General features: G+C 39.8%; 1 long non-coding RNA gene across 1 annotated transcript in view; it reads left to right on the forward strand.

Moving 5' to 3' along the window:
- LOC113961274 overlaps positions 1-22880 on the forward strand; it is a 185197-nt gene that overhangs the window by 87106 nt on the left and 75211 nt on the right. The window contains exon 2 of the long non-coding RNA XR_003532256.1: positions 21431-21558. This is a non-coding gene — a long non-coding RNA (uncharacterized LOC113961274). The remainder of the gene's footprint in view (positions 1-21430; positions 21559-22880) is intronic.

A 22880-nucleotide genomic window follows, 5' to 3' on the forward strand; every position in this document is an offset into this window, starting at 1 on the left:
CCTTGTGTACAAACAGAAATGAATTAATTTAATTAAAGCAGGTCAGACATTTTAAGAACTTCTGTATACATGCTCTTGATTGCTTAGCTTAGCTAAGCTCCTTTTCTAGACGACCTTTGTAAATCTTGACTTAAACTTAATCATGGGAAGACAGAGGAATTACCTGAAATTAAATACTTTTCTTTAAATTAATGACTTAAAATGTCTTCAACAAGTCAATGTGAGGACCAAAACGGGCTATTGATTGAACACAACTCATGTTTTTCTCAGTTAAGATAAAGATACAATAGTAATGGTCAGGTTGTGTTATACAATGAGCTATAAAGTACTCTAGGAAGATATACATCTGCATTTTCATGCAGAGTTGTTTTTCTGAATGAGACTTACATTAATAAGCATCTATCTTTAAATAATTTCTAGTCTTGCATCTTGCCTGAGCTCTGTCCATAATCCTTTGACTGTGGTGCTATTAGTGTTTCTAGATCAGTTAGTGATGCCCAGGAGAAGCTGTTGGTATAAAGTAGGGAAGCTAGCCTGATTAGAAAACTGTATGGTGACAATGACTTTTATTTCAAACAGAAATATCTTTTGTGATGCAAAGTGAAAGAAGTATAACGTAACAGCTGAAAAAAAAGGAAGTAATGAAGAAATGTTTCAGTTGTATTTTATTTTTACTGGAGCATCTTCAGGGCCAGGGGTCATTGTTTTATTTTGGTAGGAAGAATGGGGGTGGTCTGCTTTGGGCTTTTGGGTGGTGTTGGATTTTTCTTTGGGATTTTTAGACTTGTAAATCTGGAGCGGGTTTACTTTTACTCCCAAATCATGTGTGTCCATGAATCTTTTTAATATTTTCAGATCTGGTATCATGTTCAGATGTTTAAAGATTAGGATGTGGAAAAAAGGAAATATATTCTCAACTATAACACATGCATCTCGGGGGAGAAGCTCATCTGAGCCAATCCCGTGGTAGAGGAGAAATAAAAGAATGAATAAAATATTTAGAGGTGCCTGAAAAAACAAGGTGAATGAATGGATCTTACTCATCTCCATCAAGAGTTGTATTTTGAGCCGTAACTGGTTAGTGCCCTTGGTATAGCAGCTACCTTTCTATTCAGTGAGAGGACAGAGAACCATCTCTTTGTCCTATAGCCATTTGATCAGTGGAGGCCACTGCCTTACAGATCTGCCCGCAGAACAGACTAATGGATTGTAGAAGCTGAAAGATTACTTCGACAGCCAAATTAAATAAAGGGGCTAGTGCTTTTAAGAAAAGGCAGGAGAAAGCAGCAGAGCACAGGTCTAGAAAGATATGGGTATAGCAAAGTAACATTTGTAATATGATCCTGGAGTAAGCACAGAGTGCTAAATAAGGAGATGGAGAAGGTTTCCAGCTCCTTTTTATAGTTGGGAGTTAGATCTCTAAGGAAAGGTGCTGAGTTTTACTTATTTCTGATGAGCTAAAAGAAGAGGATTTCTCACCTCGCCCACCTTCAAAAATAGTTGGGACTGCACCAGACGTAAAAAGCCCTCACACTCTTATAAAGCTTTTCTTTTTTTATCAGTGATATGATTTGTGAAATTTTGGGTATAAATTGCTTGCAAATGCTGTAGTCATAGTTTGCAAAGGCTGCGGTCATAGTTTGCAAATAGAAAATTAGATATTTATAAAAATTGTTTGCAGCATTTTTGTCATTAAATGTATCATCAAATCACTTATTAACACTTCTGAGAAGTGGCATTTTAGATAAGCATAGTATGCATTCAAGATGTTGTGATAGTTTTTGTGAGAGGAGGAAAGAAATATTTTTTTCCACTTTTCCCTGACGTGTTGTTATAAACTATTTTCTAATCTTTTACTGCCCTCTGTTCTACCTGTAGTAACATTTGCTGCACTTTGTATGTGATAATATTTCTAATTCCAATGTTAAAAAATCCCTGAAGATCCTCTAAAAGAGGACTTTGTAATAAAAAGAGGACAAATAATAAAAAGGTTTTTGTTTTGTTTTCTTTGTTAATCATGCACTGTACACAGCAAAGCTCTGTCTTTGAGTTGTTTATATGTTTTTGGCTCATTTAATCTCAGCAGAGAATTGTCACGATTGACTGACTCAAACCTGTGGATCCAAGAGAAGGTGCAAAAAACCTTTTCTCTATTCACTTCTAATTTCTCAAAAATAATTAATTCATCTATATTGTTCATCATAGCACAGATTGAACATCATCAATCATCATGGCTAGGCTTCGTGAATGAAGATTTGGGAAGGGCTCTACCCATGTTTCTTGCAAGCGCGTTGGTGGCTAAAAAGGCCAATACGAGAAAGGCAAGTCCGGTTGCAAAAGACACAGCAGAAAGACTCCTTAGATGGTGTATTCTGCAAGGCTCGATTCTTTCTGCGTTGTCTTTTCTCCTCAAGAGTGATCCTGCGTGCTTTCTCAAAAGCATCAGCAGCGTTATAAATAGTCTGTCTCCAGGCCTCCCAATTAGAGGCCAGAGTAGACCAGTTATGTTGATCAATATGCCCGAGGTTGAGTTGTTGCTTCAGGGAGTCCTTGTATCTTTTCTTCGGGGCTCCTCTCTTGCGGCAGCCGGAGGCAAGTTCACCATAAAGCAGGATCTTAGGGAGGTGGTGGTCCTTCATCCTGGAGACGTGCCCTGCCCATCGCAGTTGCGTTCTCAGTAGCATGGCCTCAATACTTGTGATTGCTGCCTGTTCAAGAACAGAAGTATTGGTCACATAATCTGACCAGTGGATGTTTAGGATTGTACGGAGGCAGCGTTGATGGAAGCGTTCTAGGAGTCGCAGGTGGTGGCGGTAGATGACCCATGATTCGGCCGACACCTGAGAGATGTTTTTCGGTTCTGGACTTACCTGACCAAAAGTGTGTGTAACCGGCACCGTGTTCTCTGAGGCTGCCTTCCTCGTGAAGGCCAACTTCACTGAGAGCAGCTATGTCGATGTTGAGATGGGCCAGTTCATGGGCAATTAGGGCAGAGTGGCGCTCAGGACGTCCGCTATCCGCAGAATCGAGTATGGTTCTGATGTTCCAACATGCTAGAGTTAATTTAGTTACACCTTTGGAGGCAGGTGCATGCCTTTGTCTTTTGCTCTTTGTGCGACCGCATTGGAAGAAGATGCCCGTTGGTCTGCGGTTAACCAACCAGGTCAAGGTGGAGATGAGCTTTGTTTAGGCCACCTTTTCTAGGCCCCTCTCCGAGTGGAGCAAGCAGTGCTGTCCTTGAAAAGGCTGCTTGGTCGTTCAGGGTGCTGCCCCAAGAGACTCTCATCTCCGTCAGTCTCAAATGACCAATATCCTGAACCGCCTGCATGCAGGGTTGAGTCTGCGGTTCCCAGTGCACCTTTCACCTGCCGTTTCGACCCTCGCCTGTCGCTGCAGGACTTTTTGCATGTGGGTAAAGCCTTCAAGCCTGCGCAATGGATTTTTTAGGTGAGATGCAGTATGTGTGGAACTGAACCCACCCTTTAATCCTAAGGCTCATCTGCCAGGGCCGAGCAAGCTTGGACGGTTTGATTAGAGTGACCTTCTCTTAGATGGATGGCCTTACAGGGCTAAGTGAGCTCCATCTGCTCGGGTTTGGGATGAGAGTTGTCCTTCTCCTAGGATGACTGCCAGAAGGCTAACAAGCTCATCCTGCCCAAGAATGTAGATTGAACATAGGTGCAAGGATAAATGTTTGTAGTGTCATTCAGTCACGCTGACACAAGAACAGTGAAGAAACTTGATTTTGAATGAGAGCTGCTAGCTGTCATTAAAATCTAGCAGTTCTAAGAGCTTGTCCTGCTACACAGCTGTAAGCCAAATGTGAAAAGGAAGCTTTAGTAGGTCCCAGACAGAAGTTTACTATGAAGCAAGTGAAATTAAACAAGCTAGTGAATACAAATTATAGAAGTATTCAGTGCTTAAAGGAAAATTTGTGAAATCCTTACCATTGAGGTCAGGGTTCACATGTCTTATTCTTGTCTGGTTTTGCTTATTAATTTTTTTCTGTGTAGGAGTAATACTACAAGATGCTAACTGTCGGTCAGATTCTTGATGATTTTGTTACAACGTTTTGGTATAAAAAGCTAAGATAAAGCTCAGATGGGTAGTAAGTATTGGGATTTACTTGAGAAAGTGGAAATGGAGGGCAAGTCCTTGAAGCTGATGAAAAAAACGGAAAGTAAAAGAACAACAAAACCAAACCAATGAACTTGGAGAAGCCAGACTTCAGACTTCAGGGTAGTTAAAAGTTGGTAGATGAAACTTCTTGTAACACAAATTCAGGAAAAATTAAGCTATGACAGTGTAACAAAGCGGGAACAGTAGCAAAGGCACAAACTAATAGCAGATTTAGTGAATGGCCACATGAAAAGAAATGAAACTATTTTTATTGTTCCCAAAATGTCAAACATCACATAGGAATGGTGCAGTATAAACTGATGTTGCAGAGGAAAGGAAGATGGAGCATTTAACAGGAACGGACGCATAATATTTACACATGGGAAAAGTTATTCTCTGTGCTTTAAACATAAATGACAATGTTGAAACCAATTTATTGTGAGCTTTTCTATGTAGTTTGGTTGTTTCAGTACTAATATATACATATTCATATACTTCAAATTTAAAGGTCAGAAATACTTATATTTTAAGGAATGCTTTTCTTGATCTTAAGCATGCATATCTTTTGAAACCTGTCCATAAACAACAGCAGTTAGAGAATGTTTCCTTTTGGTTACAATCTCTTCTTTGAGGCTTTTTCTTTTCCTTTATTGTTTGTAATAGAGTTGAATTAAAATTCACTGCTTTAAGTAATTTCTTGAATTACAGGACTTGTGAAGAAAATAGACAATCCTCCCCCTCAATTTCTAGTTTCAAGTTGTCAAGACAGTATTAGGTTTCTAGTTTTCAATATTACCTTCCGATAGTATCTGGTTGGTGCATAGTTGTAGGTTGAGGAGAATGAGAGAGAGAAACAAAGAGAGAAAGACCTTTTCCTCTGTATAAGGGTTCATGTTTCATATACTGCAGTTTACATACTGAAGAAGTGTCATTTTTTAAACCTTTTGCTTTTAACTTATTAACATGGTAACTTTATGGCCTAGGAAGTTATCAATGTAATATAAATATTTTTGTCTCAATTGTTAAAGTGAATATGCCATATAAATGGTATATTCTTAGAATTGTAGAATCAGAGAATATGCTGAGTTGGAAGGGACCCATCAGGATCATGAAGTCCAACTCCTGGCCCTGTGAAGGATATTCCAAGAAGTGCACCATGGATTATTTGAGCATTATCCAAATGCTTCTTGGTATCAGACAGGCTTGGTGCTGTGACCACTTCTACTTCCCTGGATAGCCTGTTCCAGTGCTCAACCACCCTCTAGGTGAAAAACCTTCTCCTCATATCCAGCCTAAACATCCCCTGACTCAGTTTCATGCCATTTCCTTGAGTCCTGTCATTAGAGTGAAGTACTTCCTAGAGTGAAGTACTTGCCCCTTTGCTTTGACTTGTGAGGATGTTGGAGACTGCAATGAGATCTCCCCTCAGTCTTCTCTTCTTCGGGCTGAACAAATCAAGTGACCTCAGCTGCTCCTGATATGGCTTCCGCTTCAAACCATTCAGCATCCTCATGGCTCTCTGTTGGATGATCTCTAATAGCTTAATGTCTTTTTTATATTGCAGTGCCCAAAACTGCACACAATATTCAAGGTGAGGCCGCAGCAGTGCAGAGCAGAAAGGGACAATCCCCTCCCTCGACTGGCTGGAGATGCTTTACCCAATGCCTCCCCTGACACGGTTGGCCCTTCTGGCTGCCAGGGCACTGCTGACACATATTCAACTTGCAATTGACCAGGACCCCCAGATCATTTTCCACAGTGCTGTTCTCCAACCTCTTGTTCCGCAGTCTGTCTGTACATCTGGGGTTGCCCCATCCCAGATGCAGAATCTGGCAGCTGGCCTTGTTAAGCTTCCTACAGTTGGTGACTGCTCATCTCTCTAATTTGTCTCTCTGCAGGGCGTCTTTGCTCTTGAAGATCCTCCCAATTTAGTGTCATTGGCAAAGTTAGTATTCCTGTGAGTCCTGGGTCCAAATTTTTAATGAAGACGTTGAAAAGAATTGGGCTGAGGATGGAGCCCTCTGGAACTCCCCTGCAACTGGACACCAGCCTGATGTTACCCCATTCACTATAACTCTTTGTGCCCAACCTCTGAGCCAGTTGCTCACCTACTGGGTAACACAATTATTCAACTGTATGTTGGATGTTATGTCCAGCAGGATACTGTGAGAGGCAGTATCAAAAGATTTACTGAAATCCAAAAAGATTAAATCTACTGGCTTTCTCGGATCAGTTAGGTGGGTTACCCTGTCACAGAAGAAAATCAGGTTCAAAAAGCAGAACTTTTCCCTCATGAAGCCATGACCAATGATTCCAGGAGTAGAATCTTTTCCTGCCCTTCTTGAAAATCAGAACAAATCTTGAAAATCCAGTCAGCTGGGACTTCGCTGGATTCCCAAGACCATTTGAAAATCATTGAGAGAGGTTTTGCAATGACCTCAGCAGCACTCTGAGGATTCTCCAGCCAATCCCTTCAGGACCCATAGATTTGTAGGGATCCACCTGGAGCAGCAGATCCTGCACAATTTCAGGGTTGGCTGGGAGTTGATCACTCTCGCAGTCGTGGTCCTTTTTACTTTTTAAATAATGAAGATAACTAGAAAAGACTACAGGCCCTTATATTTGAGAAAAAATAACATTCTCCATGTTAATCCAAAGGTCAAGGTCCAAGGTCCAAACGTCAAAGGTCCTTAAACCAGAGGAAAGGTTTTAGTATCTAGGAGATGCACTGTCTCAAATTAACTCAAGCTCTAATTTTTTTTCCCTTGTTTAACATGGTTGGCTATTTAGTTGCAGATCATATTGTCACTTTAATTGTGTTTAAGAAGTATTTTTCAATGCTGAAATTAAAAACCTTGAAGTGCTCTTGCAAATTAATACAGCACGCATTTTGTTAATACTCTTTCCTTCTTCAATAACAAATAGGTAATTTGTGGGCTTCTTTTAGCTTTAATTTCTGTGATGGCTTTGAGTTCTCATGACATCTGTGATTATTTTGGTATACCTTATACATGGAATTGTTTTCACTTTCTTCCCTGAATCAAAGCTCTGAAAGAAGCAATCAGGATTTTTGACTAAGAAATACAGCACAACTGAGTCCTCTGTATGTTTCTCAATTGCTCTATTTCTTCTGCCAGAAGAGGGAGAAAAATATGATCAAATAAAACACTTTTTAGCCTTTCCAGGGTGTGTAGAGATAAAGATTTAGATTAATTTTTTCTGTATCTAAAATTAGATGTCCTGAAGTTTGTTGTGACCACAGAGAAATTTTAATTGCAGTACAGGAGATGATAAAAGTTATGATTACATGAAACTGGTGCTAGCTGTATCTATGAAAACTGCTGCCTAGCTGAAGTTAAAGAGTTAGGAAAATTCAAAATTCTAGACTAGACTTTGGACATAGACATAAATTTCTTCTTGGATTTCCCATTTGCAGTTGGTTGTGGTCTGGGGTTTTTTTTGTTTTTCTCTTCCCTTTTCTTTTGCACTTCATCCAAATACTTCTAATCTGAACACATTTTTTTTTACAGCAAATGTATTTTATCTATGCTATGTATTTTATCTATGAAGATTCTTGTGTTTCTGTTTTGATCATATTAACTCCTCTTCTACAAAGAAGCTCTCTTCTATTGATGGACAATAAACACATTAAACAGTACATTAAATTTGTTTTGTATAGTATAGTAGTATTATTACAATTATGTATATTTTTAAAGTATTCATCAGTAGGTAAAAGAAATTGATTTTGAAATCTAATCTCCTTCGATTAAATTCAGCCAAAGGAAGAATGACATGAAATTGTATTTTATACACCTTCTCAGTCTAATACCATATAATAATATAACCTTTCAAATTTAGGTCTGTCAAACATAAGGACAGCTCAGTTTCAGTCACCTGAAGTAATTCCACAGTAACATGCTTCTTATTGCTTGTATAATTAAATAAATGATGCAAAATCATCAAAAGATAGATGTGTATCTTGTTTTGCAGAAGCCAATGTTTTGTCATTAATATATATATATGTTTTGAGTTCACAAACCAGAGATTAGCAATTTGACCCTGACAGTCACTGGCATTTGACAGGAATAAAATCAGGAGGTTTATCTGAAGCCAACACGTCCAAGATTTTGTCTAGACTACAAGGTTTCCTAACTATATATTCCACTATTAGACAAAATAGCATTAAAATCATAGTCAACATGGTTGTTCCCTCAGTTTAGATTTGCCAGCTTTGATTTTACTCCATTGTTTCTGTAGCAAAATTCTGTCCAAATATGAGATAGAAAATTATAATACGTAAAGGTTTTATTTCTAGGTTTTAACAAATCTCTTCATCTGTTCCCAGCCCTCACCTCTATGAATAATTTTACTTGTAAACACCTGCCTTAAATGGCACAACTGTTAGCCTTGCACAGCAAGTTACAAGGGTTTGTCACTTGTATCACACACCTCTCCCTAAACAGTATGCAGTGTGTTATGTGTTTTGACACAGAGCCAGATTCTGAGTTCCAGTGCCTTGCTACTTCAGTCTGGACCTGTTTCTCTGGAAATGCCCTGAAATGATAATGGCAAAAGTCTGAGCAGCTTGGGGGTGAAGGGATTAATTTCTAACAAACTTCAACTATAAAATATAGGAAATATATGCTGTGGCAAATATGAACAGAAGGAGGGAAATTATGATGGGTTTTGGAAAAGCACAGAATGTGAAGAAATAACAGTGCTTTGAGGCACAGGTGAAAGTTAGTGCTGCCAGTTAAAGAACAAAACCCTTTATACAGACACTGAGTTACCCTGTAATATCATAATGTGAATGCATGTCGTGGATGGGTAGTGGAAAACAAACAATTACTGATGCCTTATAGTAGTCAAAACATTTTTAAAGGAGATAGCGTATGCTGATTTTTATGTACACTTATCTTTTTAAGTTAAAGTATCAACTATGAATTTTGTGTGCTAGAACTGTATAAGTAAATTTTAACAGCTGTAGCCATATCAAAAGAAAAGATGGTTGTGTTATTTTGAAATGGTGTTTTTGCTATCCTTTATTCAAATGAGTATATGAAGAGATGGGGAAAGCGTGAACAGTTCCAGAAAAAGATTTCAAAACTTGTATAAGTGATACTCCACCTCTGCAGTGGTATTCTCTCAAGTGCTTTCCATATTACATGCAAAAATGAAGAAGAGGGGCAACATTTCAACCTGTTGATGAGAAAATAGTGCAAGAACAAGCGATTTATTCTTCTAGAAAGAACAATTCTATTTAGAGGAATAGACTTCATCTGAACCTCAAAGGAAGCAGGTAACATATCAAATCCAGAGATTGTACTACAGTTTTAAACTCACTGAGGCTGAGTTATATCTGAGGTTTTAAATTCAAGATTAAGGGAAGGAAGATAATTCTGAAAGAGCACGCTTCAAAATGATGCAATTCCTCAGGTAATTTTTGTATCTCTAAAGAAAAGTAGAGTTGGAAAATTTTTATCAAATAGGAAATTTGAAAGGACAGAAAACAGTGCCAGTATTATTAGACACAGTGAAGAAGAAAAATGACATGGTTCTATAAAAATGATTTTTTTGTGTGTTTGTAAAACTCGTAGAAGCCCAAGAAAAACATTTGAGAGGATATGGATAGTTTGCAATTTTTTTAGAAAGTGAAAGAAAGCTGACATGGGGAAACAGTGAGATGAAGACAGTCCTCTCAAAGACATCCTTTAAAAAGTTGAAGTTTTGCCCAAATGAGGAAAATATAAAACATAGAATATGAAAATGCAATGAGTAAGACCAAAAAAGAGATATAAAAACAAAGGTATAAAGATAAAAAATATGCTAAGAAACCTCCTCCAGATCATGATGTCTCTTTTTTCCTGTAAGAAACATCAAAACCTGCCCCAGATTTAGATAATAGTGGAAGAGCTTATTAAATAAACAGGTGAAGTGCACAAGTGTCGACAGAACATTTCTAAAGGAGCCCAGGAATTAAATGGATTAATTGCTAACTCTGAAATGTGAGCTTGCCAGGAGGCAGAGCATTGTGCTGTTCTATATGCTAAAAATGGTTTGGAAAGAAAAAAAGTGATACTAAGCTGTTCATGGCATTAAAGACAACTATGTAAAATCGAAAACTGCAGAATATGATAAAATAGTAAATGAAATCTAACATGAAATTCAAAGTGATGTACTCAGTGGGAGCAGGGTAAGCTAGAACTTGCACGGTGGGCTCAGAATAAATGTTGCTGTGTAGAATGGGTCTTTGGGTAAAAGTAAACAGTTGTATGAATATGTTAGCTTGATGCTCAGATGTTGAGGAGAAAACTGAAATGTTAGGAAGCATGTGGAAAACAGCAGATGATGAAGCAGAGACTATTATTATGCTGGTGCATATGTACCAGGACCACCTGCATGTTGAGCTCTGTGGGAGGTCCTGGTCAGACATAGTGAAGAGCACTCATTTTTGTTAAATAAATGTAGTATCCATTCAGTTCTAGGAGAGTAGGCACATGCTGGAGGACTTGTGGAGTATTACAGCTATTTTAAGTCAGTTCCTCCATTAAATACTAAGTATTCTTAGGACAGTCATTACCCACCAGGCAGAAACCTGGGGCTAGCAGTGCCTGACCTCAGGGTGCTGTTGTGTGGATACACACAGTATTTTCTTGCATGTGTAACAGTCAAAGAGTTTGTGAGAGAAGGTGGCCTCTCTGGTAGAGAGGGATTGAGCAGGCTCAGAAGAGTGATAGGGATGATTCAGGATGACAAAGCAGTTGATTGACCGTGACAGTTTAAGCTATGAAAGAGACAACTGAGGGAGATGTCCTTCCTCAGTGTTCCTGGTATGTTGTGGGTGTAGTCCCTTCTGTAAGATGTCCCTGCTCCAGTGCAGATTTCCAATGAGCTTCAGTTCCCTCAGAGGGGCACCCTTTGGGGCAAGTGCCTTTTTTCTCCAGCCACACCTTCAACAGCACCTGCAGCCACACTTGCAGTGGTGCTCTGACCATCTCTGACTGGCTGAGCCCTGGGTCCTGAAGGGTTGATGGCCACAGCTACAGAACTGTTGGACCTGTCTTTGACTGGCTTGGCCACCTCCTACGCAAGACAAATCTGCTGCTGCTGCTCTGGCTCCTTAAACCCTGCTCTTTCCACCAACAGGTGACATTAAAAATGTTGGTGAGTGGTGGTGGTGTGGGGTAGTGAATAGGGACAGGGAACTGCAATGACCTTGACTATTTGATTCACAGGGTAGTTCTCAGCCTAGTTCGGAGTCAGCCTACTGGTGCCCTGCCAGGCAGCTGTGGTAGATTGGAAGCCAGGGCACGCAGGCTATTCTCCCCCCTGTACTTAGTACATGCTCTGCCATACTTATTTTGAGGTTAAATTGAGTGTTTTTGATACAAGCTGACAGGCCTTGGCAGCAGACAATTCTCCCAGGTATGTTTGGTTCAATTTTTCAGGCCAGACATAGACTGATGCAACCCATCATAAATGTGTGTTTCACTTCAGAATGCAAAGGACTTCCTTGACAACGAAAGATAACATTCTTTTAGTTAAAATGTTATTTAAGTAGGGGTTAGCATTACATTATCAGAAGTGTTGATGGTTGATATCACTCTTATTTCCCATCTGCCAGAAGAGGCAGAGGACTAGAGAAAAAGTACTTTGTGATTTACTTCCTCTGATATTTTCTATCTCCATTTAATCTGTTTTCAGCAAGAGAAAAAAATTGAAGAAAAAAAAGAAGGTTTTGCTGTTACTTGATTGTAAAGTAAAAATCTTCTCAGTGTGTTAAAAAGCAAGCACTTTTTCTCTTGTGGTCACACTTGGTAGTTAGCTGTGATGATAGGGCTTCATGTACTTTGGTGAAAGCCTGTCTTGTTTAGTTCAGTCTTGATTCATCCCTAGAACTGAATCCGAACAAGCCCCTGGCTGTGAGTCCTCAGTGCTAACACACAGAATTGATGAATAAAATGATCTGTTGGCTTATAAATGAAGTTATCAAATATACAGTCATAAGGAAAATACATTTTAGTGGAAATACTCTTACCCAAAATTGCTTTTTCATACCCCCTCCCCAGATTCAATGCCTAGCTAATTTCCTCAGCTTTCATGTCTCTCTCTATCTGTTCTAAAGCATTTTTCTGGGATAAGTGCTGGACACTTACTCTGGTATGAATGGAAGGTACTGAAAAAAAAAGAAAACGAAAAAATACGCTTAGTAGATGTAAGTTTCTCTCTGGAGGTCATGCTGTATTCTTCTAAAATCACATTCCCTCTCTCCAGAAAACACAGCAAGGCTTTATGATTTTTTCCAAGGAAAGAAACAGATAATCTAGCAATATGGGTATCTTTGCATTTCTCAGTGCTTTATAACCTGCTGCAGTAATTTTACTCCATTTTTTTAATTGAAAACCCAGACTCTTGCTGGCCAGTATTCATTATCCAATACATAGCTGTCACTAATGAGATTTCTAGTAACAAGTCCTCCAAGATGTCTAGCATTGATACTTGCATTGTACCAATACAGCAGTATGCCACCTCAGAAACTTCTGAAAATAGAAGTCTTCTTCTTCTTGTGTAAACTGCAAAATTTTCCCAAAAAGCTGTTCTCATAACCTGCATTTCATGCTTTTCAATTGTTGGAGGAAGTATATAGGAAAGTAATTCTCCAGTGTTGCTTAATTTTGTTCAATAATGTCTTGGGAATTTACACTCCAGCCCAAAAAAGGGTACAGTACTTAACAATCAAGGGCTGACAGTAAAAATATTCTGCATTACTGTTAAAGTAAATAATAGTAAATACTGTTTTGCTTTGAAAAAATGAAAAATGGTTCTGAAAGTGTCATTAGAGTTTATGTCTATTCTGCTGAATTGAAATGTTTATGTTACTTGTTACCTGTTTCCATTTTCGCCACAGTAGAGATCGCTTACATATCATTCATGCCAACAGAAGAGGTTATTGTAGACCAGGAAACTGATTAAAAAAAAGCACTAACATACAAAACACTTATTATTTAATTCAGTCTAGTTGGTGTGTTTAAATGCTATTTTTATGTACTCTTCAGAGATGTTAATATTGTATATAGTACATTTCTCCAGGTAACTTCCTTATGGTTTTGAAACATTGGCTTTTATAGTAGTGTTCTTAACTTTTGAGGATATAAGGAAAGTAGAAATGATACAAGTAAGATTTCTCTCACCTTTTTTTTATTAACTGATGTAACATTGACTTTTTTGGATATGACATACAAGGTTTTGTTTACTCTGAATTTAGCCAAGTGTAAAGAATGTGGAATGTTCATACTCATGCTACTTATGGTTTTTCATAATCAGTGTAAATGCATACATACAGAGACACTATTTACCTTCTGAGTCATATTTTTACATTCTCCATAAGTCGCAGTGTTCTAAAATGAATCAATATAAAATAAATAAATTTTCAGCATCAGTTTCTGGATATTTGGAGAGTCAGTATGGATTCATCAAAGAGAAACCAACCTGATCGCCTTTGTGTTTTTTCCTGATAACAGGAATATATTTGGCTTTGAATATTCAGGTGCTTATTTGCACAGTTCTCTCTTAATAATAGATTTCTCATGTCTCTGTTATAGCCTATCTGTACAACCTGCTTTTTCCTACTCAATATTAACTACGAAAATACAGTGTCTTGTTTAGCATAGGAGGGAGGAAAAAATTGAGCATGTGCTCTGGATGCTTTTGCTTTTCTTTCACATCTGTTTCAATTGTCTGGATCTTTCACAGGCTATTGCTTTTGAAAATTTCTTCAGTGCAAGTTAATAGATTCATTGGAGTGTCTTTGGTCTTTTGTTTCTGCTATTTTTTTTTCTGTATGCTCTTGTGCTGGGGAAGCAACTCTGACTGAAATTAAACAAGCCAACATTAAAGTGTTCCAGAAGCGGTCCTGGACACTGGATGACTCATACACTGCAGACATAAGCTCAGGCCTTTTTATCCTCGGTTGTTGTAAAGGGAGCATGCTTTACTTTCCTCTGAGATTAAAGTCGGTAAACAACACGGGTTTTTTTTGAGCAGTGGCAGTTATCTTGCAGCAGATCAGAGAGACAGAAGATCATTTCAGAGCTCTCTAATTCTGTATGATGATGTGGGTTTTTTTTCCCATATCTATTTAAATGAAGGCATGCAGTGCGGCCTGGCCCCTGTCCCGGAAGCGTATGTGTGGCCCAGCCCCGGGTGCACAGGCCTGGCCCCCTGGGTGAGGAAAGGAGAGAGAGGGGGAGCTTCACCGGTGTGGACTGTGCCCTTGTGGGAGATGAGAGGGGGAGCCTCGAAGCACACAGAGGAGAAGGACAACTCTAAACCTGGCAGATGGAGCTCACTTAGCCCTGTAAGGGCATCCATCTAAGAGAAGGTCACTCTAATTAAACCTACGTCTTGAGGACCTTGCTGCCACCGTCCAAGCTTGCTCGGCCCCGGCAGATGAACCTTAGGATTAAAGGGTGGGTTCAGTTCCGCGCATACTGCGTCTCACCTAAAAAATACATTGTGCAGGCTCGAAGGCCTTACCCACATTTGCAAAGCCCTGTAGCGACGGGCGAGGGTCGAAACAGCCATCTTTTGCAAATGCAGTCACTCAAAGATCAAAAGACAAAGGCATATACACCTGCTTCCAAAGGTGTACCCAAATTAACTCTAGCATGCTGGAACATCAGAACCATGCTTGATTCTGCGGATAGCGGATGTCCTGAGCGTTGTTCTGCCCTAATTGCCCATGAACTGTCACATCTCAACATCGACATTGCTGCTCTCAGTGAAGTTGGCCTTCACGAGGAAGGCAGCCTTAGAGAACATGGTGCTGGTTACACACTCTTTTGGTCAGATAAACCCGGAACCGAAAAGCATCTCTCAGGATTTGGCTTCATGATTAAAAACTCTGTTGTTCCTAAACTTGAAAATGTGCCGACAGGTCATTCTGACCACATTATCTCCTTACGCCTTCCACTACACAACAAGCAACATGTTGTCCTCTTTAGTATGTGTGCCCTAACTCTCCAAGTTGACCCTGCTGAAAAAGATAAATTTTACACTGACCTGCGCCACCTTACCCAAAAAGTTCCTGCAGATGATAAGATCATTATCCTTGGTGATTTCAATGCCAGAGTAGGAAAGAATTTTGAAGTCTGGAAAGGAATATTAGGCAAGCATGGTGTTGGAAGCTGCAACGATAATGGACGCCTCCTGCTAGAATTCTGTGTGGAGCAACAGCTCACCATCACTAATACTATCTTTCAGCAGAAAAATAGTCTGAAGACAACCTGGATGCATCCCAGATCTAAGCATTGGCACCTCATCAATTATGTCTTGGTGTGACGGAGAGATGTCCACGATGTCCACCATACCCGTGTGATGCCTAGTGTAGAATGCCAAACAGACCATCGGCTTGTGTGCTGTAAACTTAACTTCAATCTTAAATTCAAACCTAAAAGGGGCAGTATCCCAAGGAGAAGACTCCAAGTTAACAATCTCCAATTAGCCACAGTGAGAGACAGACTCCAGGCAAATCTTCAAACTAGGCTCAAAAACCATTCCACAGATTCTACAGATGCCTCTCCTGAAACACTTTGGAACCATATTAAAAACAGCATCCTGCAGTCCTCTGAAGAATCCTTAGTGTTCTCCCTCAAGAAGAACAAGGACTGGTTTGATGAAAACAATCAAGAGATCCAGGAATCGTTGAGGAAGAACAGATCTGCTCACCAAGCACACCTTGCACTGCCATCTTGTCATGTAAGAAAAGCAGCCTTTTGTCTTGCATGCAGCAAGCTCCAACAGAAACTCCATGACATCCAGAACAAATGGTGGATCAATCTAGCTGAAAAAACACAATTATGCACAGATACGGGTGATCACAGAGGATTCTATGAAGCCCTGAAAACAGCATACGGGCCTACATACCAGCTCCAAAGCCCCCTACTCAGTGCACATGGTCAAACGCTTCTGACAGACAAAACCTCTATTCTGAATCGATGGTCTGAACACTTTCACACTCTTTTCAGTACTAGCCATGTAGTTCAAGGCTCAGCTATTCAGTCCATCACACAACAACCAGTGAAGAATGAATTGGATACTGCCCCCACTTTAGGAGAAACCCTTAAGGCCATACAGCAGGTGAAAATTGGCAAGGCAGCTGGGGTTGATGGATTTCCACCTGAAGTCTGGAAACCTGAGGGCCTTGCACTCCATGCTAAATTTCATGAGCTCGTGGTGTGCTGTTGGGAACTAGGCGAACTACCATCAGACCTTTGAGATGCAGTCATCATCACCTTGTATATAGAAAGGAATTAAATCAGACTGTTCAAATTACCGTGGTATTATTCTGCTCTCCATTGCTGGCAAAATCCGGCAAGAATACTTTTGAACAGACTAATACCCGCTATAGCAGAAGGAATTCTACCTGAAAGCCAATGTAGTTTCAGAGCCAACAGGAGTACCACAGACACGGTATTTGTTCTCAGACAACTGCAAGAGAAGTGTAGGGAACAGAACAAAGGTCTCTATGTAACCTTTGTCGACCTCACCAAGGCTTTCGATACTGTGAGCAGAAAAGATCTATGGCAGATTTTGGAACACTTAGGTTGTCCCCCCAAGTTCCTTAAAATGATCATCTCACTCCATGAAGATCAGCACGCCCAAGTCAGATATGGCAACACACTTTCTGAGCCCTTTCTAATAACTAATGCTGTGAAACAAGGCTGCGTTCTCGCACTAACCCTATTCACAGTCTTTTTCAGCATGATGCTCCAAAGGGCCACTGCAGACCTCGATGATCAGGATGGTATCTACATTCGATACCGTACTGATGGAAGCCTATTCAACCTAAGGCGACTGAAGGCCCACACCAAGACCTTAAATCATCTTCTCCAGGAGCTGCTTTATGCTGATGACGCTGCCCTTGTCACCCACACAGAAGCAGCCCTGCAGTGTTTAACATCCTGCTTTGCAGACGCTGCTGAACTTCTTTGGGCTGGAAGTCAGCTTAAAGAAGACTGAAGATCTCCATCAACCAGCACCTCAGGAAGTCGTCCATCATCCCCATATCACCATTGGCGAATCAGAACTCAAAGCAGTCCAGCAGTTTAATTTCCTAGATAGCCTCATCTCCTTGGACGGTAAGATTGACAGAGAGATAGACAACAGGTTAGCAAAGGCATATAGTGCCTTTGGAAGCTTCATAAAAGAGTTTGGCGAAATAAACACTTGAAGAAAAGTACAAAGATCAGTGTTTACAGAGCCATAGTGCTGTGTACTCTCTTATATGGATCTGAATCATGGGTCATCTACCGCCACCACCTGCGACTCCTAGAACGCTTCCATCAGCACTGCCTCCGTACAATCCTAAACATCCACTGGTCAGATTATGTGACTAATAAGTCTGTTCTAGAGCAAGCAACAGTCACAAGTATTGAGGCCATGTTGCTGAGAGCACAACTGCGCTGGGCAGGGCACGCCTAAAGGATGAAGGACCACCACCTCCCTAAGATCTTGCTTTATGATGAACCTGCCACCAGCTGCTGCATGAGAGGAACCCGAAAGAGAAGATAACAAGGACTCCCTGAAACAACATCTCAGCCTTGGCCATATTGATCAACATAACTGGTCTACTCTGGCCTCCAATTGGGAGGTCTGGAGACACACTATCTATAACACTGCTGATGCTTTTGAGAAAGCACGCGGGATCACTCTTGAGGAGAAAAGACAATGCAGAAAGAATCGTACCTTGCAGAACATACCACCTAAGGAGTCTTTCTGCTGTGTCTTTTGCAACCGGACTTGCCTTTCTCGTATTGGCCTTTTTAGACACCAGTGTGCTTGTAACAATTATGGGTAGAGCCCTCCCCAAATCTTCGTTCGCAAAGCCTAACCATGATATGATATGATTTAACTGAAAGAAATTTGGCTACCTTATCAGCCCAGAACTGCTTAGAAATAGAGACATGTTGCAGATAAACAGTATGAGTTCTTCATCTCACTCATGTAAATGGATGTTGGGTAGCAACAGGGAGTAAGCTGCGTCTCAAGTCCTTGTTGCACCTTTTATAGAAAAATTTCAGGCAGTGACTGGCAACCCAAATCACTGTTGGAAATCTTTCTAGATCATGAATATTTTCAAATGATTAATTATAACATTTGTGTAGTTGTCAATCAGAAAGGAGGAGAAAACCCTTAAGTCTAGTGCCATATTTTATTAAACACAGCTCTGATGCAGACACAGGTGACCTTAGAGTCAGATTTAGTGAAATAAAAAGTAGTACCATAATCTTGCTAGCTGCGAGCAGTCTGCTCCCTAAAATCACTTTATTCTACATTCATATATTGAAACCCGTTTAATCAGGTTTTAGATAAGTACCTAAGATAAGCAGACTTAAACTACTTATGTAATGTTTAGCAAGCACAATATATAGGCATACAGAATGTTACCTCCTGATGAAGACAATGTCTTCACCTTAGTTTCTGTTTCCTAAATTCCTGGTAGAGGGTGGTGTCGTAGTTTGAGACCCCTAAAATCCAATTCCTGAGTCCAAACCCTCCTCCCACATCTCATCCCAGTGTGAGATGGGTTTTCCAGACACAACACGAGACTCAAAATGGGGGGAAGGGAATTATATTACAATGCACTATACAAATAAATATTATCATACATTATATATACACTCTTAATTACTCCTCCTATGCTAAAGCAGTATTTACAATGGATCAATCTCTTCTCCCTCCAGTAAAAGTCCAGAAGGGAAAAGGAAAGATCTTTTCCACTCTCAAGGCATCAGCCTCTCTTCTTCGTGCAGCAGCAGTAGCCAGACTGTTGTAGTTGGATCTCCTTCCATTAAACACAAGGGGGTGTCCTCTCCCCCCTCTCTTCTGTGGACTGTGATATCAGGGACAAGCTCGTGTCACCACATCATATCACGTAGTGCAGGGAGTCTTCGTGATGGTCCCTTTCCTCGGGGGTTTCAAGCTCCCTTGAGTCAGAACGTCTCGGGCAGCTTTCAGTTGAAAACCTTTGGCTCAAGAGTTCTATCAGAGCTCCTGTGCTCTGTCTCAAAACTGCCAGCTTGGCAGCAGGAGCGGGGGGGGCGGGCCAAGGTCACCCCTCCGCATTCCATCTGGCCATCCCAGTCCAGCTCCAGGACATCTTGAGCTTCTTAGGTCCTCTCTCCAGTGCATGCTGCACTCCAAGACTCCTCTCAAATAGGAGTCCATCTCCTCCTCCTCTCTTGGAGGTCTCAGTGGGGTTTGGGGAGTTTGTTTCAGTTCTTACCCCAAACTCTCTCTCTTTCTGTAGAGCTTAGTCCTGCTCTGTTGCTCTCTCTCTCTCTCTCTCCTTGCAGGAGTTCTCTCTGCGTTGCTGCATGCTTGTTTCTTATCTGTTGGCTTTCTGCCACAGTCTCTCCGTTTGCTGCTGTCTCTGCCGCTGCTTTCAGTATCTCCGGCTGTCTGCTCACAGCAAGGAAACTTCCCCCAGCTCTCAGCTACAGAACTTGGCTCAGTTTAGTACTGTTCCAAGTTCCTGCAGCCCCCCAGCTGGGGCTGGGGGGTGCCCAGCCCCCAGTGGGGCTCCTGCCCCTTCTCCTCATGGCTTTACAATGTGACCACTCTCTTCCCTAACAACTACAACCTCCTTCTTTTCCAGTCTGGGGTGATATGTTTACATTTTGCAGGAGCGCTGATTGGGTCAACCCCAAGGGACACCACCCCCTCAGAGTTACCATTTTTTTAACTCCAGGGAGAAAACTTTTTCGCCCAACACAATGGATGAACAACTGTTGCACAGAAGCATTAAACTCTCCAGGCTGTTCATGGTCAAGTCATAAATATTAAAACAACATAAGAGCTTCCCAGCCAGTTCAATGTATACCTGTGCAAATTTTAGGGAATGCTTTTGAAAACAAAATACAATTAAAGAGATGTAAGGCTAACAAGCAGGAAGAGTGCAAGTCTATCAAATTGGGCAGCAACTACTATTTTGCAGTGTTCTATAGCTCTGTTTAAAGAAAATATGCTTCTTCTGTAAGTAGACTGACATGCATACAGAAACCCAAACAAATAAACAACAATAATATACTAGATGTTACAGGAACTTAAATCTTGTGATTCACCCTGGAATCTTCTCAAGTAGTCTGTTAAAATTTTTTGCTGTTTTTAATTTCTCCTCTTACAATATCTCTATAGTATTTTTTTCTAAACTTCTTAGTACTTGAAGTGATTGCTAGTATTTTGTATGTGTCCCACTTTGTTCAATATACATTCACACCATGAAAAAATCTTGAAAGGTAGTGAAAACATAGCGCTAGGAACAGAAAATAAATGGCAAGTTATTTCTATTTATTTTGTCATCTCTTAATCTCCTGTTAAAAAAAATTAAAAAAAAATTTGTAATTGATCAACCAGCTCAGTAGAAATATTTACATTTTAATTGTCCCCTGTAATTTAAATGCTAAGCAATCTGAGAAAAATCTTCAGTTTGAAGTCACTAGCTTTATTTTAGTCTTTGTTGTGTTTACAGCTTATATATAAATAATTATTATTAAGGCTTAATGACTCAGATGATGAAATAAAAGTGTATATATATTGTTCTGTTGTCCAATATGAATAACTTCAGTTTGCACATTTTCTTTGGCTAATATTTTGGTCATATCCATCATGTTCAACAGGAATAAAATCCACGGTGCTTTAATGAAAACTTGGAAAGCTTGAAAGATCTGGAAGAAAGGCATCTGCCTGTATGACTCATGTGCCTGTTATAATAAACTACACTAATCTGGCTCCTGGAAGTACCTCTGGGCTAGTTTAATGAGGTCTCTTCTTTTGACGCCATGTGAAAATTCTAGGTATTACATCCACAGAAAAATAGTGATCAGGGAATGTTTCAACATGAATTTGAAAATTACCATAGCTAATCTTCTTCCACTAATTTAGCGTATGTCCTAGCCTGAATAGCATATAAATTAATGGATTCCCTCAGATTGAGAAACTGGATAAAAATATTCAGTAAGCTTATTTCATTATTACAAACAATACTGCCAATATCTTGTTAACTGTGGCAAAAAGCTCTGCCTCAGAAGCCTGTAATCTTTTGTAATGGTTTTGAGTTAGTATGCATTTGTTATTGACAGGAAAGCAAAAACTGTTCATGGGTATGCTTGCTGTGTGGTTTAGAGTAACATCTGCTCTAGTGGATCTTAAAATGTTTGCAGCTTTTATAAACTGATGAAGTGTCTTATGCCTGAGTGTTGTACAACTTGAAAGGCCTTCATGCTAATGATATAAATTAATTTCCTTTCAGTATCTCAGCTGATATTTGGCTGAACCAGGGATAAAAACTCTCCTTTGAAACTTGTAAAACACTCCCGATTTTGTCATAGAGTCAACATGAGCAAGAATACCTGTAATCTATGTGGGAAGAGCAGAAGTGTAAGTATGTTTTCTTTTTCTTGCTTATATTTTTTATTATCACTGTTCTTCCATACTACTTTTGTGCTGTATTAGCCTTTCAAATGTCACTTTCTGAGAAGGATAGAAACTATGATAAAATACTTGTTAGTTGTACCCTATTCTTGTATCTGTAGCCTAAATAAATATGTATGTGTGTGACTTGGACACATGGAAATAACATAATTGGATAGTAGTATGGTTTGGAGTGATCTTTTTTTAAATTGAGACATTCATTTTTTGCAGTGTATTTTATGAAAAGTTTTCAAAAATTAGTATTTTCTGGAGGATTCCTAGAAAGGTAAGCTTATATAGTAGTCATAATGTACTCAGTTGTAAATGTACACTGCATTCACGGTGGTGCCAGGGACTGAATCTGATTTCATAACACATTATTGAAATTTTGACTGTGAAATGTTCCAAGAGATAAATGAGAAAATGAGCTAATTATACATGCATAGATTTGGATAAGGCTTAATTTTGTTAGTTTTCTGGTCTTTGTTGTGGTTTTTTGTCCTATGTATGTATGTATGTATATCTCTTTGTATCCAACAGTACTACTAAAACAGAGAGGCTTGGATGTTGCTATAGCCTTTTCTGTCTTCCAGATGCTCATGTAACATGTTAATGTGTGATATTATATATGAATGAGTCTGTCTTACAGATGCAGACAAGAAGTAAATGGTTCTTTCTAATATGCTAATGCTATGTTTAAACTGCTGAGCATGGCCTTTCTCCTAATAGACAAGGAAACTTTATTTAAGTGGTTATAGGAAAGAAAAGTTCTAGCGTGCATCTATAATGTCACTGCATCTACAAGGACAGAGGATAAAGTTATAGTTCCTTGTTTTTTGGGAGGTTCCCAACTTGTATGTAAACAGAATTGTCTTGAGAAATATTCCAAGTTACTCTGGATCCAGTTTTTTATTTTCCTATGAGTATCTTTCACTTTATCCTGTAGTGAAATTGGGACTGCTCTTTCTGCCTTTTTGCTAATGTCCTGGTATGTCTGCTTCCTTCTGCCCTTTGCTGCCTCAGTTTTTCAGTCTGATAGGCTTGGTTGTTGGACTAAGAGGTTCATCTCATTTGACTTTTTTCTGAACTGCTCAAGTTCCTCCCTGTTCTCTCAGATGCGGGAGTGGCAATTCAGACATCTCTGACCAAGCCCAAAGTAGAGTTTCCCAAATGTAGCAGGCTGTACCTGCTTGAGCTCCTAACTATTGGGAGCTTTCTTTGGCTTATTCTTAAGAATTTATTTTTAAAAAAGAGATCTCTCTATGTAGACAACTTTTTTCCCTGTAATT

This window comes from Neopelma chrysocephalum, unplaced genomic scaffold, assembly GCF_003984885.1.
Source record: "Neopelma chrysocephalum unplaced genomic scaffold, ASM398488v2 Primary Assembly neopelma1_97102, whole genome shotgun sequence".
In the NCBI taxonomy this organism is placed as follows: Eukaryota; Metazoa; Chordata; class Aves; order Passeriformes; family Pipridae; genus Neopelma; species Neopelma chrysocephalum.